The sequence below is a fragment of the Herpailurus yagouaroundi genome, unplaced genomic scaffold, assembly GCF_014898765.1.
Source record: "Herpailurus yagouaroundi ecotype Mexico unplaced genomic scaffold, PumYag 28, whole genome shotgun sequence".
NCBI classification, from domain to species: domain Eukaryota; kingdom Metazoa; phylum Chordata; class Mammalia; order Carnivora; family Felidae; genus Herpailurus; species Herpailurus yagouaroundi.
The window spans coordinates 145,918,851-145,936,427 of NW_024412376.1; positions in this window are offsets into that span (position 1 = coordinate 145,918,851).

Sequence of the window (17,577 nt, forward strand, 5' to 3'; positions counted from 1 at the left end):
TATATATATATATTTCTCTCTCTCTTTCTCAAAATAAAATAAATAAATCTAAAAAAATGGTCAAAAGATAAAAGTAGTAACAATAACTACAATAATTAGATAAGGGACACACAAAAATATGTAATATGTGACATGAAAATATAAAATAAGAGTACAAATACAGAGGTTTAGAGTGCACTCAAAAATAACTTGCCATCAATTTTAAAAAGGCTGTTATATGTAAGCCTCTTGGGAATCACAAAGCAAAAACTTGTAGTATATACAGAAAGATAATGAGAAAGGAACCTAAGCATAACACTAAAGAAAGCCATCAAACAGGAAGGGAGGAAAGCAAGAGAAGAAGGAACAGAGAAGAACTACAAAACAGCCTGAAAACAATTAAAAAAATGACAATAAGTAAACATGCCTTTAATAATTACTTTAAATATAAATGGACTAAATTTTCCAATCAAAAAACATAGAGTGGCTGAATAGGTAAAATAATATAATAATAATAATAGGAAGAAGAAGGAGAAGAAGAAGAAGAAGAAGAAGAAGAAGAAGAAGAAGAAGAAGAAGGAGAGGAATAGTAATATTAATAATAATAATAATAAATATCTGCATGGTTCCTATAAGAGACTCATTTCAGATAAGGACACACATAGACTAAAAGTAGAAGAGTGAAAAAAGTGTTTCATGCAAGTGGAAACCAAAAGAAAGTATAGAGTAGCCATATTCTTATCAGACAAAATAGATTTTTTTAATGTGCATTTATTTTTGAGAGAGAGAGAAAGAGATGGAGAGAGCTGTGTAGCAGGGGAGGGGCAGAGAGACAGGGAGACAGAGGATCTGAAGCAGGTTCTGTGCTGACAGTAGAAAGCTCAATGCAGGGCTCAAACCCATGAACCATGAGATCATGACCTGAGCTGAAGTTAGATGATTAACCAACTGAGCCACCCAGGCACCCCTAACATAGACTTTAGAATAAAGAGTGTAATAAGACAAGAATAGTCATTACATAACAATAAAAGTCAATCCAATAAGAAGATATACATTTGTAAATATTTATGCACCCAACACAAATGCAGATAAGTATATAAAGCAAATATTAACATGCCTAAATGAAGAAATTGACAGTAATACAATAATAGTAGGAGACTTTAATAACCTATTTGCATCAATGGATAGACCATCCAGACAGAAAAGCAACAAGGAAATATTGGCCTTAAATGACAAATTAGACCAGATGGATTTAATAGATATACATAAAATATTCCATCCAGAATACATATTCTTCTCAAGTGCACATAAAATATTCTCCAAGATAGATCATATGTTAGGCCACAAAACAAGTCTCAATAAATTCAGGAAGATTGAAGTCATATCAAGCATCTTTCTGACTGTAATAATATGAAACTAGAAATGAGTTACAAAGAGAAAGCAGGAAAAGTCACAATTGTGTGGAGATTAAACCATATGCCACTGAACACCAATGAGTCAATTATGAAATCAAAAGAGAAATTTAAAAAATGTGTTGAGGCAGGGGCTTCTGGGTGGCTCAGTGGGTTAAGCGTCCTGCTTCAGCTCAGGTCATGAACTTGCAGTTCATGCTTACAACTCAGTGCCTGGAGCCTGCTTCAGATTCTGTGTCTCCCTCTCTCTGCCCCTCCCAAACTTGTGTTTTGTCTTTCTCTCTTTCAAAAGTAAATAAACATGGTAAGTAAAAGTGGAAATATAATATATCAAAATCCATGAAATTTAGTCAAAGCAGTTCTAAGAGGAAAGTTCATAGTAATACAGGCCTATCACAAGAATCAAGAAAAATCTCAAATAAACAATCTAACTTTGCATCCACAGGAACTAGAGAAAATGAATAAATGAGGCTCAAAATTAGTAGAAGAAAAGAAATGATAAAGATAAGAGTGGAAATAAATGGAATAGACACTAAAAAGACAATAGAGAAGGCAATGAAACTAAAAGCTAGTTCTTTGAAAGGATCAACTGACAAAACTTTAGGTAGACTCACTATGAAAAAGAGAGAGGACTAAAAACTAAAATCAGAAATAAAAGAAGTAATAACTGATACTAAAGAAATATAGAGTTATAAAGGTCAAAAGAGGGGCGCCTGGGTGGCTCAGGTGGTTGGGCTCAAGTCATGGTCTCGCAGCTCGTGAGTTCGAGCCCCACTTCGGGCTCTGTGCTGACAGCTCAGAGCCTGGAGCTTGCTTCGGATTCTGTGTCTCCCTCTCTCTCTGCCCCAACCCACTTGGATTCTGTCTCTGTCTCTCTCAAAAAATAAACAAACATTAAAAAATTTTTAAAAAGTCAAAAGATAAAAATCCTAAGTCTATAAATCAGTTACATGGAAACAAATTGGATAACCTAGAAGAAGTGGATAAATGTCTAGAAACATGTAATCTGCCAAGTTTAAATCATGAAGAAACATAATTATCTGGATAGACCAATTACTAGTAAAGAAATTGAAATGGTAATCAATCCAATCATATTTGAAAGTTGCCAAAATAGTGAATCTTAAAGTTCTCATCATAAGGAAAAAAATTATAACTTTGTTTGGAGATGGATGGCAACTACAGTAATTGTGCATACAAATATTGAATCATTGGGACACCTGGGTGGCTCAGTCGTTTAAGCGTCCAACTTCCGCTCAGGTCATGATCTCACAGTTCATGGCTTTGAGTCCCGCATCGGGCTCTGTGTTGACAGCACTGAGTCTGGAGCCTGCTTTAGATTCTGTGTCTCCCTCTCTCTCTCTCTATACTCCTCCCCCCACTCATGCTCTGTCTCTCTCTGTCTCTCAAAAATGAATAAATGTTATAAAAAAAATATTGAAAAATTATCGTATACACCCAAAACTAATTATATATAATTATATGTGTGTGTGTATATATATATATATATATATATATATATATATATATAGTTATATCCCCCCCAAGATTGACTATTTAGTTATTAATTGATCATCTATCAGTACAAGACACTTAGTTGCAATTAAATACACTACCCCACACTCCTTTTCAACTTTACTGATCTCAGTTTTTAGTTTTCCATTTACATTTTTTTTAATGTTTATTTATTTTTGAGACAATGCGAGAGACAGAGTGCAAGCAGCCAAGGGGCAGACAGAGGGAGACACAGAATCTGAAGCGGACTCCAGACTCTGAGCTGTCAGCCCAGAGCCCGACGCAGGGCTGGAACTCATGAACCGTGAGATCATGACCTGAGCCGAAGTCGGGGGGTTTAACCGACTGAGCCACTCAGGAGCCCCTTAGTTTTCCATTTTAAAAGAAAGTGATAAAAAGAGTTAAAGGTTAAGGTAGAAAGGCATATAAATGAAAGAGCATCAATAAATTGCAATTTGCATAGATTTTTATCTAGAAATACATAATAGTTAAAACCATATTAAGTGAATATTAGAACCTATAGATATAGTCTCTCAGGAAGTTAGTAAATTAATTTACCTAAATCTAAGTATTCTCATCTGTAAGATGTGTACTATAATAAATCTTTGATCTTTCACATGTTATTTTCAGAGGAAAATATGATACAAATGCAATATTATCTGCTCCAAATTTTCAGCTGATTTTTATGAACAGAAATGAACTTGCCATTTCTATTTTTTTCTTCTATCTAAAACCATTCTAATCATTTTTGGTTTTGGTTTTCTCAGCTTTCACCATTATTTGTCTATTATCTATTTCATTGCTTTCTGCTCTAATCTTGATTACTTTTTTTCTGTTTGCTTTAGATTTACTTATCTCCCTCCCCCTTATTTTTTCCCCAGGGAATAAGGTGAAAACTTTTGTTATTTACTTAAGATGATTTTTTAGTTTTAGTGTAGACATTACAGCTACAAATTTCCCTCTAAGTACTGTCTTATATTGTACCCCTTATATACATTATAACTACATTTTAATACATCCTAAGATAGTTTCTAATTTTCCTAGAAATTTTTTAACTCACTGGTCATTTACTCATAAGTTGTTTACTTCCGTATATTTGTTTATTTCCCATGTTTCTGTATTGATTTCTAATTTCATTTCATTCTGTTTCGGGGATATACTGTATATAATTTTAAAACATTTATTTTATTGAAAAGTGTTTCATGGCCTTACACACAGTCTATCTTGCAGAAGATTGACGTATACTTGAAAGAATATATATCATGCCATTGTTGGATGGAGTGTTCTATAAATCTGTTAGAATAGTTGTTTTATAATGCCAATGAAATCCTACTTTGTTGTCTTACTTCTGTCCATGTTTCTATCCACTATTGAAAGTGGGATAGTGAAGTCTCTATTATTGTTGAATTGCTTATTTCTCTCCAAGTTTTTCAGTTTTTACTTCATATATTTTGGGACTGTGTTGTTAAACAATATATGCTTGTAACAGCTCTAGTTCCCTGATGGATTAAATTTTTATTATAAAATGCTCCCCCTTATTTCTAGCAACATTGTTTTCTTTAAAAACGAATGTATTTTAAATTAGTGTAGCCATTGTAACTTTCTAATGGATGCTGTTTGTATACTACATCTTTTTCTATCTATCTTTTTGTTTGTTTGGTTTACTTTGACCCTATTTGTTTCTTTGAGTTTAAAGTGTGTCTCCGGGGCGCCTGGGTGGCGCAGTCGGTTAAGCGTCCGACTTCAGCCAGGTCACGATCTCACAGTCCATGAGTTCGAGCCCCGCGTCGGGCTCTGGGCTGATGGCTCAGAGCCTGGAGCCTGTTTCCGATTCTGTGTCTCCCTCTCTCTCTGCCCCTCCCCCGTTCATGCTCTGTCTCTCTCTGTCCCAAAAAAAATAAATAAACGTTAAAAAAAAAAATTAAAGTGTGTCTCCTGAAGACAGAATATAGTTGGAACTTTATTTTTAATACAGTCTGATAAGTTTTCTCTCATTCCTTTCAAGATTTCTCTTTGTCTTCGTCTTTCGGCAATTTTAGAGTGATGCATCTAGATGGAGATTTCTTTGTATTTATTCTACTTGGATTTTGTTAAGCTTCTTGGAGATGGAGATTAATGTTTTTAGTCAAATTGTGGATGTGTTCAGCTATTACTTTTACAAACACTTTTTTTTATCTCTTTGGAGCCAGAATAATGCCCCTCCCCAAATATGCTCATGTCTTAATTGCCAGGACCTGGGAATATTTACCTTAATATGACCAAAAAAAAAAATTTGCAGATATGATTATTTTCAGGATTTTGACATGCATAAATTACCCTAAATGGTCTGAGTGGCATCAATGGAATCACAGGGTTATCACAAGAGAAAGCGGGAAGGGAAAAACATAATGTCAGGGACGGAAATGTGACAATGACAGCAGAAGTCTGGGGATTGTGATTACTGGATTTGGCTCATGAGCCAAGAAATGCAGGATCCTCTAGGATACGGAAAAAAACAAGAAAGGAGAATCACTTGTGGAACATCCACTCTGATGATACCTTGCATTTAGTTCTACACACCCATAACCTCCAGAAATCTAAAATTAAAAATTTGTGGTTGTTTTTAGTCACTGTGTTTGCGGTGACTTGTTACAGCTGCAGTGCGAATTAATATAGTTCATCTATATTAGTAAGAAGTAGTATGTAGGTATTTAATGTTTTCACATGCATAAGAAAGTGGAGATAAAAAGGAGGTTACTTATGAAGAAGGAACATTTCTTTTTTTTTTCTTTTAAACGTTTATTCATTTTTGAGAGAGAAAGACAGAGCATGAGTGGGGAAGGGGCGGAGAGAGAGGGAGACACAGAATCTGAAGTAGGCTCCGAGCCGTCAGCACAGAGCCCAACGCGGGGCTCGACCTCACGAACCGGGAGATCATGACCTGAGTCGAAGTTGGACGCTCAACCAACTGAGCCACCCAGGGGCCCCAAGAACTAAGTTTTCTTAAAGACAGATATTTAATAATTATTTTCAAAGTGCCTGTGAAAGTACCAGAGTATACAACTAAAAAATTAATAATTTGAAAAAGTCGAGCTTAAAAAGTCAATTATCTTTGCAGAGCCATCAAATGTGTTTATCTCTAGATGCCAGTGATTTTCCAAATATATTTTTCAATATTTTATTATTTCAGCTGACTTAGAAATAAGCATATTTTACTGATGAATTGTAATTAGATAAAAGAACAGACATTATGGTTGATAAAATAATTGTTTTCAGAAAAGAAAAATTAAGTGTTTTACACTATGAACCAGTACAATCAATTAGTATATCAATTAGGGGAAATTTTCATCTATTTTCAAAACTCATTTCCTTTCCTAATGTTTTTTAATGTCATTTTTAGAACTACTTGAATTTTTTTAATGTAATTCATTAGTATTTTTCTTTTGAGAAATGTGAGTTAAAACTATTTATTTTGTTTAAAGTTTACTTTTAATAACTCTACCCAAAGTATATTTAGGTTGAAAATTTAAAACTTAGAAAAACCAACCAGGTATTATTTATATTCTTAATTTAAAAGAGCTAGAAGTCTTGAGGATTTCTAGTTCAGACACTAATTAAGGAAGGACTTTCTAAATTTTACTGCTAAACAAAATATTGAGTGTGGTTGCTGCTTTTAAAGTAATGATGCCAGGCAGAAAAAACAAAGATGTGTTACTGTAGTCGAGCATCAAGTTTCATACCTTCAAATTACCCATCAGAGAGAACCTGACTTGATTGCATTTCTGACCTCAAGCTCTTAGAATACCTAGGAAGTATCCCCTGGCTATATTTGCTAAAAGCTGGATTATAAAATGTGTACATTTAAAATGAACTCAAGGCTAAGAAATTGTTTTAGCCATTTGTCTCATTTTTAATGCATCCTTGCAGTAGATTTGTGAAGGATTTTCCAATGCCAGAAAACTTCATAGTCTTAAACATGGGATTTAACCATTACTTTAGAAGGTATGGCCCAGATTATGTTTTGATTCAGATGAAAGGAGACCTTAGTACGGGGTACTCAAGAAAGCTCTGAATGGCAAGAGAGTGGAAGTAAGCCTTTTGGATAAAAAGACTCACTTTTTTTTTGATCCCTGTTTCAATGTCCATTTTTCATAACTTAGATTATAGACTAAATAAGTTCAAAAGTTTTTCCTTTATTCTCCTTCCATCCAGTTAAAAATTTTTAATATTCTAAATTTTCTAACTAGTTTGGTGTTACTTCATGCATATTTTCCAAACACCTCTCTTCATTGTTTATTTTGTATATGTGTTTATTTATTTCTTCATTCACTTAAATTTTAGTTATAGTTATAAAATTTAGTTTAACATACAGGTGCAATATTGGTTCCAGGAGTAGAATTCAGTGATTCATCACTTACATTCAACGCCCAGCTTATCACAAGTGTCCTCCTTAGTACCCATCATTCATCTAGCCCATATCCTACCCACCTCCCTCCATCAACCCTCAGTTTGTCCTCCATGGTGAAGAGTCTCTTGTGATTTGTTTTCCTCTTTTCTCTTCCTCCACCCCTGCTTCCCATATGTCCCTCTGTTTCATTTCTAAAATTCCCCATATGAGTGAAATAATATGGTATTTGTCTTTCTCTGATTGACTTATTTTGCTTATTAGCATAATGCATTCTAGCTCCATCCACGTCATGGCTAATGGCAAGATTTCATTCTTGTTGAAGGTTGAGTAATATTCCATTGTATGTATAAATCACATCTTCTTTATCCATTCATCAGTTGATGGACATTTGGACTCTCTCCGTAGTTTGGCTGCTGTTGACAATGGTGCTATACACATTTGGGGGCATGTACCCTTTTGAATCTGTAATTTTGTATCCTTTGGGTAAGTACCTAGTAGTGCGATTGCTGGATTGTAGGGTAGTTCTATTTTTACTTTCTTGAGAAACGTCCTTACTGTTCTCCAGAGTGAATGCACCAGTTTGCATTCCCACCAACAGTGTGGGAGATTTCCACTTTCTCTACATCCTCACAAACACTTGTTGCTTATTGTGTTGTTAATTTTAACCATTCTGACAAGTGTAGGTGGTATCTCATTGTGGTTTTGATTTGTATTTCCCTGATGATGAGTGATGTTGAGCATCTTTTCAAGTGTCTGCTAGCCATCTGGACATCTTCCTTGGAAAAATGCCTATTCATGTTTTCTGGGTGCATTTCTCTACTGGGTGTTGAGTTTGATAAGACCTTCATAGATTTTGGATACGAACCCTTTTTAAAGTAGGTTTCACACTCAGTATTGTGTCTGATGTAGGCTTGAACTCACAACCCTGAGATCAAGACCTGAGCTGAGATCAAGAGTTGGATGCTTAGGGGCTCCTGGACGGCTTGGTCGGTTAAGCATCCGACTTCGGGACTTCGGCTCAGGTCATGATCTCATGGTCCGTGAGTTCGAGCCCCGCATCGGGCTCTGTGCTGACCGCTCAGAGCCTGCAGCCTGTTTCAGATTCTGTGTCTCCCTCTGTCTCTGCCCCTCCCCTGTTCATGCTCTGTCTCTCTCTGTCTCAAAAATAAATAAACGTTGAAAAAAAAATTAAAAAAAAAAAAAAAGAGTTGGATGCTTAAGCAACTGAGCCACCCAGGCTCGGGTATCACCTCTCTTCGTTGTTGAATATATTTATGACCTTGGGCACATTGATACATGTTGAAACTGGTGGGAGAGTTTGGTGAATAAATATGTGTATGCTTTTGTTTGTGTATTAGAAACGGGACGGATGAGTGGGAAAATAAATCAATAGAAGTCGATAATTTGAAACCTGGCAACTGGAGAATTGCCACCCCTTCTCCCAGACACAACACAGACACAACAGACACAACAACTCTGCCCTCCCCGATCACCAATATAAAATCATATTATCAGTGAAGAAACAAATACCATCTTCAGATAAAAACGTAATATAATATACTGATTTTGGAATAGTAGGCTTTCAATCTCATATACATGTATGATATATATTAATATATATCATATATAATTATATATGGGTGAATTATATATATATACAAGATCATATAGAAGATCTATAAGATCATATATATATATGATCTTCTTCCTTAACAAAAAAAATAATAGTTTACAATCTTCACTTTATAATAGTTATGCTTTCTGTTAATTGAGAAAATATACATTGACCAAAACTTACTTAAGTAGGTATGTTTTATTGATACTATCTTTAAACATTTTAAAAATATACTCATATATATGTATACACGCACACACACACACACCCAAACACACACACACACACACACACACACACACACACACACACACATATATAGTGGTAGATGTGTTAATTAACAAGATGGAAGGAATCTTTTCACTATATATACGCATATCAAATCACTGCATGCATACTTTTAAAATCTTATAATTTTGTCAATTATAATGAGGGAGTATAAGGCATGTTGACAGGCCACAAACATCTCCACCCCCACCCCCTGATGGAATATGTGTGATATTCCTTGGGCACTCTAGCTGTTCAAGGACAATGGAAAGGGGAAAAATAAATGGTTAACTGATAGAGATCATAGTCCTGCAGGACCTGAGTCTCCATCTATTTACAAATATCTTAGTAAATCACAAGAGAAAGGCAGTATTATAACAGTCTAATCTCTAGACTATAGACTCTGTTTCCTGGAGCCCCAACATCACCCCTCCATAGTGATGTGGGAAACAAAGGCAGAAGGAAATGGCAGATAGAACTAAATTTCCTTATAAACCAATTGACAAATACATGAGGCCTGCAGAGTAAAACTTTTCTCCAGGAACTCCCCACTGTCGTAATGCTAATGATTTGCTTAATGCTAAAAGAACCTTAGCCTGACAATAGCTAGGCCACTATCCTGGGAGTCTTTTTTAGTATATAAAAATCTCACTGGAAACTTACCCTGGACTTTACCTCCCCCAACTCCATAGTATATAACCAGTCTTTCCTCATGGTCCTGGGCAGATCTTTCTGCCCAAAGGTCCTGTCCCTGTGCTTTAATAAAACCACCCTTTTGCACCAAAGATGTCTTCAAGAATTCTTTCTTGGCTGTCAGCTCCGGAACCCCATGAATCCCACTGTCACCAAAAAAAAAATCTCATCAAATTATACCTCAAAAGAGATTTTTTTAAATATATTACACATATGTAGACCACGAGTTTTCTTTTAGTTTTCAGAGGACCCTTAGTGTGTTCATGGGTTTCAAACTCCTATAAATAAGTCCTTGCTCACAGGTGTCCCTAGTGCATAGGATACGGGAGCCATTGGTTTAAATTGTGGTTTTCAAGCAATTTTGACACAAGAACATTCCTTCAAAGGCGATTCTCAATTGAAATTTCAATTTAACAAGCAAATGGAGCTAGGTTGCCCTGTCTGGATTCTTGGGTTTCTGTCCAGTTTATCAGACCCTCTCCCTTATATACCACCCTATTCCCTCTTCCCCTGAGGTACTCTTTGCTCACTAAGGAAAGAGCAATCAACCAACTTCAGTGGTTTATAAAAGAACGTACCCATGTGGGCATCATCACATAAAGGAGTAATCAGATCAAAGGACCCTTTCTAAAGCATAAATGTTTAAAGGACGAGATTTGGAGCTACAACTTTAAACATAAAGTTCAAAGAACTTGAATTTCTCTATGAAATTCTGCTTGGAATTCTTAAACCAGAGTTTTTCTCAACAGTACCTGTAGGATTAGAAATCTGGAAAAGAATTGTTGTTTTTTTTTGGTTTTTTTTTTTTTTTTTTTTTGAGCTACATTTCATGGTAGAACAACACATTGTAGTTGCTTACCCAACCTACTGTGGAAAACTACAAGTTATTTTCAATTGTTATAATTCCGGATTCTTTTTTTAAATCAAGATGGATACTTAGATTTTCCAATAACATTTGCTGTTTTACTTATTCACTTTTCATTGGGTCTAACATACAAGAAGTTATATATTTGTTTTTTTATAGATTAAAAATTGGACTCAGGGAATTTTGTTTTTCATCCTGTTGGAAGGATAATTATGAATATTTATTAACATCATTGGTTATGTTATTGCCAGTCTTTGTTGTGAGGTAATTGAATACTGTGTTCTGCATTTTACAATAATTATCTCATCCTTTCAATAATCCTATAAATTAGACATTATTCTGCCAGACATTTTTAGATGAGGAAACTCACATTCAGCAGATAAAATAATTTGCCCAAAGTCTCCGAGCGTTTGAAGTAAGAAGTCAGGTTCAAATCCAGACCTCATGTTAGAGCCTTCATTCTTGCTCATTTATCAAAATGTCTAACAATACACTTTTTAACCTGCATTTTTCCTAGGAGGATTTAAGGTTGAATAACATTTACTGTACATTTTTCCATAAAAGAATAATAAATACAAAACACCAGAAAGCGAAATAAAATCAACCATTTTGATAATGCCTATGTAGACACTATTGCATGTTGTTGATTTTTCCTGTACTCTTATACAATATTTACATAGATGTGATCATACCACGTGTATGCTCTTATGTGTGACTTTCTTAATTTCACATAAATAAGAATTTTCATCTTATTCCATATTTTAAAAATCACATTAAAAGACTTCTTACATATTTTATTAAAACAGTAAGTATTCAAGTATAGTTAGGCATTTTGGTGATTTTAACATGATCTCTATTATAACTCTGTGTTGGTCATAAAGGAACACATGTTTTGTTCTTCAAAATAGTGATTGCTTTCTTAAGGGAAGTTTATAAAAGTGGAGTTAGCATTTGTAGTGACTATAAACCCAGTTAAAGTTCTCTCTGCGTAACGTCAACATCCTTTCCAAAGGCTTTTGTAAGTTAACCATTCAAGCAGAAATGCACAAACGTACAGTTTACTGCATGTCGCAAATCTGCATACATTTTATCAAACAACAACTTGGAGGGTGTGATAGCTGAAATCTACATCTATATTCATCCCTTCTCTGCCCTTTAAAATTCTAGTAGAATAGATGTGGAAATGGGTTTATATATTTAAAGACATAAGAAAAAAATATCCAAAGCACTAATAAAATCAAAGAAGAGACACGGTACTCCTCCAATCATCTCCTGTAAGTGACTTCAAATGTCCCAGTGATGTCATGCCGAGACCCAAGACCCACATAATTCCCTTCAGACGGCTCTCACCTTTGAGGAAACAGACTAGCATATTTAAAAAGAACTTTCATGAAAAGATCAATACACAACCACAGTTTCCCTAAACTAAGGAAATGAAGTTCCAGCCTCTTACATACTGCTTTGTGTTACTCTCCTCCTGACCCTCACTCAATGATCTTTCCCAGTTTGTCATCAAAGTTTCCTTGAATTAAAACTTGTAATGGTTATTTTTATGTGTCAACTTGGTTGGGCCACAGGATGTCCAAACGTCTAGTTAAACATTATTGCTCAGTGTGTTTGACAGGGTGTTTCAGGAAGAGATTAGTATTTGAGTCAGTGGACCCAGAAAAGCAGATTACAGGTTGATATCCAATTGCGGAGGAGCATTATCTGTTGAGAGCCCGAAGGGAACAAAAAGTAGAGTTAATTCACTTTCTACCTGACTGCTTGATCTGAGACTCAGTCTTATCCTGCACTCAGGGAAGTACACCAGTGGCTCCCCTGCTTCTCAAGCCTTTGGGCTCAGACTAGAACTGTATCGTCAGTTTTTCTGCTTGTCTCCAGGTCACAGACAGCAGATTGACAGTATGGTTTCTCAGCATCATTTCAAAAGCGAATTCTCTGTGATCTATAATCTATGAAATGACAATCTCTCTCTCTCTGTCTCTCTCTCTCTCTCACTCTTGCTGTCACCTATATAGAGAGGATGAGGATATATCTCTACCTCTATCTATATCTATGTCTACGTCCATGTCTATGCCTATTATCTATATATCTATTTCTCTATCACTATAATGTGGTATTTTTCTTGTTTCTCTGAAAAACTTTGACTTATACACAAATATCTATAGGGCACCTGTGTGGCTCAGTAGGTTAAGCATCCCACTCTTGGTTTTGGCTCAGGTCATAATCTCACAGTTTGTGAGTTCAAGGCCCACATCGGGCTCCACGCTGATAGTGCGGAGCCTGCTCAGGGTTCTTTCTCTCTCTGCCCCTCCCCTGCGTGCGCCCTCTCTCTCAAAATAAATAAATAAACTTTAAACTATGTATTAAAAAAAAAAAAAAAACAAGTGTCCATATCCATTTCTTTCTCTCCTTACTAAATTATGATTTTGTTATTTTCTCTTAGCTATTATTTTAATGGCCGTCCCAGAGATTACGACAGTGTCTTTCACTTATCGAAGTTTAATATAAATTAATAATTCAAATACTTCTTGTTAAAATACTTTAACTCTACTTACCTTGCCACTTTCATGCAATAGTTGCTGAATACTTCTATATGTGATAAACACTCACACGGCATTTTATTCAACTAATGTTACTAATATTATCTTTGGTGACTATTCATAATTATATTTTTCATTGCTTTTTTTTTTCTTTTTTATTCCTACTTCTCTGAGCTTTCATCTGGGAAGCTTTCTTTCTCATGCTATAAAATCGTTTATTATTTTCTTTGGCAATGGTAGTGAACTCCTTTTTTTCTAAAAGTGTTTCAATCATATTATTTTCTTTTTTTTTATTTAAAAAAAAATTTTTTTTTCAACGTTTATTTATTTTTGGGACAGAGAGAGACAGAGCATGAACGGGGGAGGGGCAGAGACAGAGGGAGACACAGAATCGGAAACAGGCTCCAGGCTCCGAGCCATCAGCCCAGAGCCCGACGCGGGGCTCGAACTCACGGACCGCGAGATCGTGACCTGGCTGAAGTCGGACGTTTAACCGATTGGGCCACCCAGGCGCCCCAACAATCATATTATTTTCAAAGAATGTTTTGTTTGAATAGGATTCTGAATTGGCAGCAATGTTTTGTTTTTGTTTTTGTTTTTGTTTTTGTTTTTGTTTTCCTCCAGCTTTTGAGGAAAATCATTCTATTTTCCACTCGCCCTAGGGTTTATTTTAATGTCTTCTGTCAGTGCATTATTGCTCCTTTGAAAGGAATCAGTTGTGTTTCTGGATATTTTTAAATTTTTATTTTCCTTTTTCTTTTTCATGAGAGGTATCAATTTTATCATGGGATGCTATCTTTTGTTTTCTTTGTATGTCTCTTACATAGTGTAAATAATCTTGAATGCGTAGCTGAAGGTTTAATCAGCTTTGAAAAATCTTTGTCAGTATCCCTTTTAAAAGCCCTACCTTTGTGGGGTGCCTGGGTGGCTCAGTCGGTTAAGCATTCAACTTTATCTCAGGTCATGATCTCATAGTTTGTGGGTTCAAGCCCCGAGTCAGGTTCTATGCTGACAGCTCAGAGCCTGGAGCCTATTTCAGATTCTGTGTCTCCCTCTCTCTCTGCCCCTCCCTTGTTCACACTCTGTCTCTGTCTCAAAAATAAATAAACATTAAAAAAAAAAATTTAAAAGCCCCACCTTTGCTCTCTTTCTTTCCTGGGACTTCAATCCTAAATTTTTTCTGCTTGACCAAGTGGTTGTTCTTTTTTCAGATCACAGCTAATCTTTTCAAACTTGTCTAATCTGCTATTAGGCCCAGGCCAAAACCATTAAATTCATAATTTATTGGGCTTTCAGCTCCAGACTTTGAATTTAGTTATTTCAAAAATGTATATGTATGGTTATCGTTTGAAACATTTTGCTTTGACTTCTGCTTTTAAAAGCATATAGATTTTATTACATGATAGACAAACTTTAATTTTTTTTTTAATTTTATTTATTTATTTTGAGAGAGAGGGGAAAGAGAGAGAATCCCAAGCAGGATTGACACTGTAAGCACAGAGCCTGGTGTGGAGCTCAAACCCACGCACCTTAAGATCATGACCCGAGCTGAAATCAAGAGTCCAGGTGTTTAACCGACTGAGCCACCCAGGCTCCCAGACAAACTTTAAAGGAGCTGATCACTATATGCATGTGATATATAAATCAAAAAGCTCTTCATTTCCAAATTGGAGCATCGAACTTCATCTTCCAGCAAATGCTAAATTTCGGCAATAAAATAAAATGATAGCATTATGAGAAAGTTTACATTTTATTTCAGAATTATTTTTATATCTATCATTATAAAGCACGTTTACAATTGTACAACATAAAGATTGGCTTATTTCATCCTTCCAAACAAATATTCACTGATGTCTATTGCTAGTTTAACAAATTTTATGCTATACTAAGATACAAGAAGTAATTCAATTTATGTGTTCTTGGGTACAGAGATTAGATCTTCCTGGATTTTATTGTTATGAATGATCGGAACGATGTGATAAATATCGAACTCGGGATCCCCATTAAAATTATGGAGCAAATACATTTTATAAAATATGTAAGGTGTCAATCAGTATCACCTCTACTATGAACCCAAGTTTGTCCTTCCGACAGCATTTTCAATATTTACACTTTCCTTGATTGCCCTAATGTTAGGGCTGGACCAGACATAAGGTCATAGAGTCCTAAAGGAGCCAAGGAGATGATGGGACATATTCCTTTAGAATCAAAAACTAGACAGATGACATGAAAATGTGCTAGTATGAGTATTTAGACAGAGGGAAGAATAGGAAATGATCACTAAAGAAACCAGAGCTATGAATCAAAAGTTGAAGGTCAATGCAAGCAGTGTGTTTGAGATATGATCAGGCACTGATAGAGTCCTTTCTTGCATCTCTCCTGGGTTAGGAGAAAGAGAAATAATAATAGTAGTAGTAATCATCATCATCATCATCATAATTTTATTATTATTATTATTATTATTATTATTGTGTTTTCCCAGCTCAGGAAATGTAACACAACCTAACTAGATTGTCAATCCTGAAGTTCACTGTGTACTCTTTTGTCCTGATGTTTCTAGAGGATCTCTGTCTGGATTGCTTTGTCTCCCTGAACTGTTTGTTCAGCTCTGTACAATTGCCATCATTCAAAAGCTAATTTCAGCCTCACACTTGACAAAAGTCTTCCCTATTTCAACTCTTCTCTCACAAGAGTGACCTTGCTTTTGTCCGAACGCAGCACTTTGATTTTACTTCATTGATCATTAAAACATTTTTTAAAACCATTATTATCCTGGTTTTATACCTACGGTCAGGTTATTGTAGGTGCGTCTGATTTTAAATAATCCAAGATAAATTTGGTTACTTGCATAGATACGTGCGTCTGCCTTGTTTTCTGCTCAAAACTATGTTGTGAATGGTTAACACTGTGTTTAATATGTCTTTGACTCTACTAGAAAGTGATGTCAAATAATATTAACCAAAATACATGTTGAAAATTACATGAATTTTTGTCATATTTTTTGCATAATATGTATAATAAAACCTACAAATATCATGGACCACTAACTGATTTAATTGATTTTCAGTATGATCGGATTCTTTCCTTCTCCAAATAAATATTAAATGCAGACGCGCACACACACACACACACACACACACACACACACACGTTACATTGAGCAGGTAAAAATCATTACATTTATGATTTGTTTAAATAGACCAAATTATAAAATTAATCAAATACCTATTTATTTTGACTTTCAAATTCTATTTTGTTCATAATAATGGCCTTCTAATATTTCTCCAAAGCACTCATATAAGATCAAGAATAAAATTTCAGATACATATGGTAATTACAAATGATCTGATCAATTATTTTTCAATGATTTGCTATGCATAGAACATTATCACAAATTCGGTGAGAAATATAAAAGTAGTATGAAAATTTCCCTGCCCTTGATAAGCATATCTGACTGAGGAGAGAGAAGAATTCATAGGCATAAGAATGTGAAGATAAACACAATATAATTTAATTGTTAAGTTTCATGATTTGTATCTATAAATTGTGAGGGAAGTTCCATGTGAAAAGCTCTACAATTAGATTCAGGTAATTTGCATAAGAATAACAATAATGGATTTTTATTTCATCAATGTCAATGCCACTCTTCACATGGATGTCAGTGTTTTTTACTATAAGATTACCTTTGTATTATAAGATTACCTTTCCAAGTACTGGGGCACCTGGGTGTCTCAGTCAGTTAAACTCCCAACTCTTGATTTCAGCTCAGGTCATGATCTCATGGTTCCTGAGTCTAAGACCCCTATGGGGCTCTGTGCTGACAGCTCAAAACCTGTTTGGCACTCTCTCTCTCCCTTTCTTTCTGCCCCTCCCCTGCTCGCTCGCTCGCTCGCTCTCTCTCTCTCTCTCTCTCCAAAATAACTTAAAAACATATTTTTAAAAGATTGCATTTCTAATACAGATATCAGAAGTTACATCAAATTTATATTTGATGTGTAGTTTAAAAAAAAATACACATTGTAAGAACAATTTGTTGCCCTTTATTACCAATAAGCCAGAAGCGGTATGGCAGAATAAAAAATAATCTACCATATGGTAATTGATGTGTAGAGGTTTTTTTTGTGATCCTCTTATAATTGTTTTGTCCAAAGAAATATAAATGGCCAATTATTTTCTGCATTAATGCTCATAATCCTGTTCTATATGTAGCAAATTTGAACTTAAAGAAAAATTTAAAAACATCTCATTCACCCAACATTCAGTCAATTTCAAGTGTCCTAACCTTTTTTACTTTGTGGAAA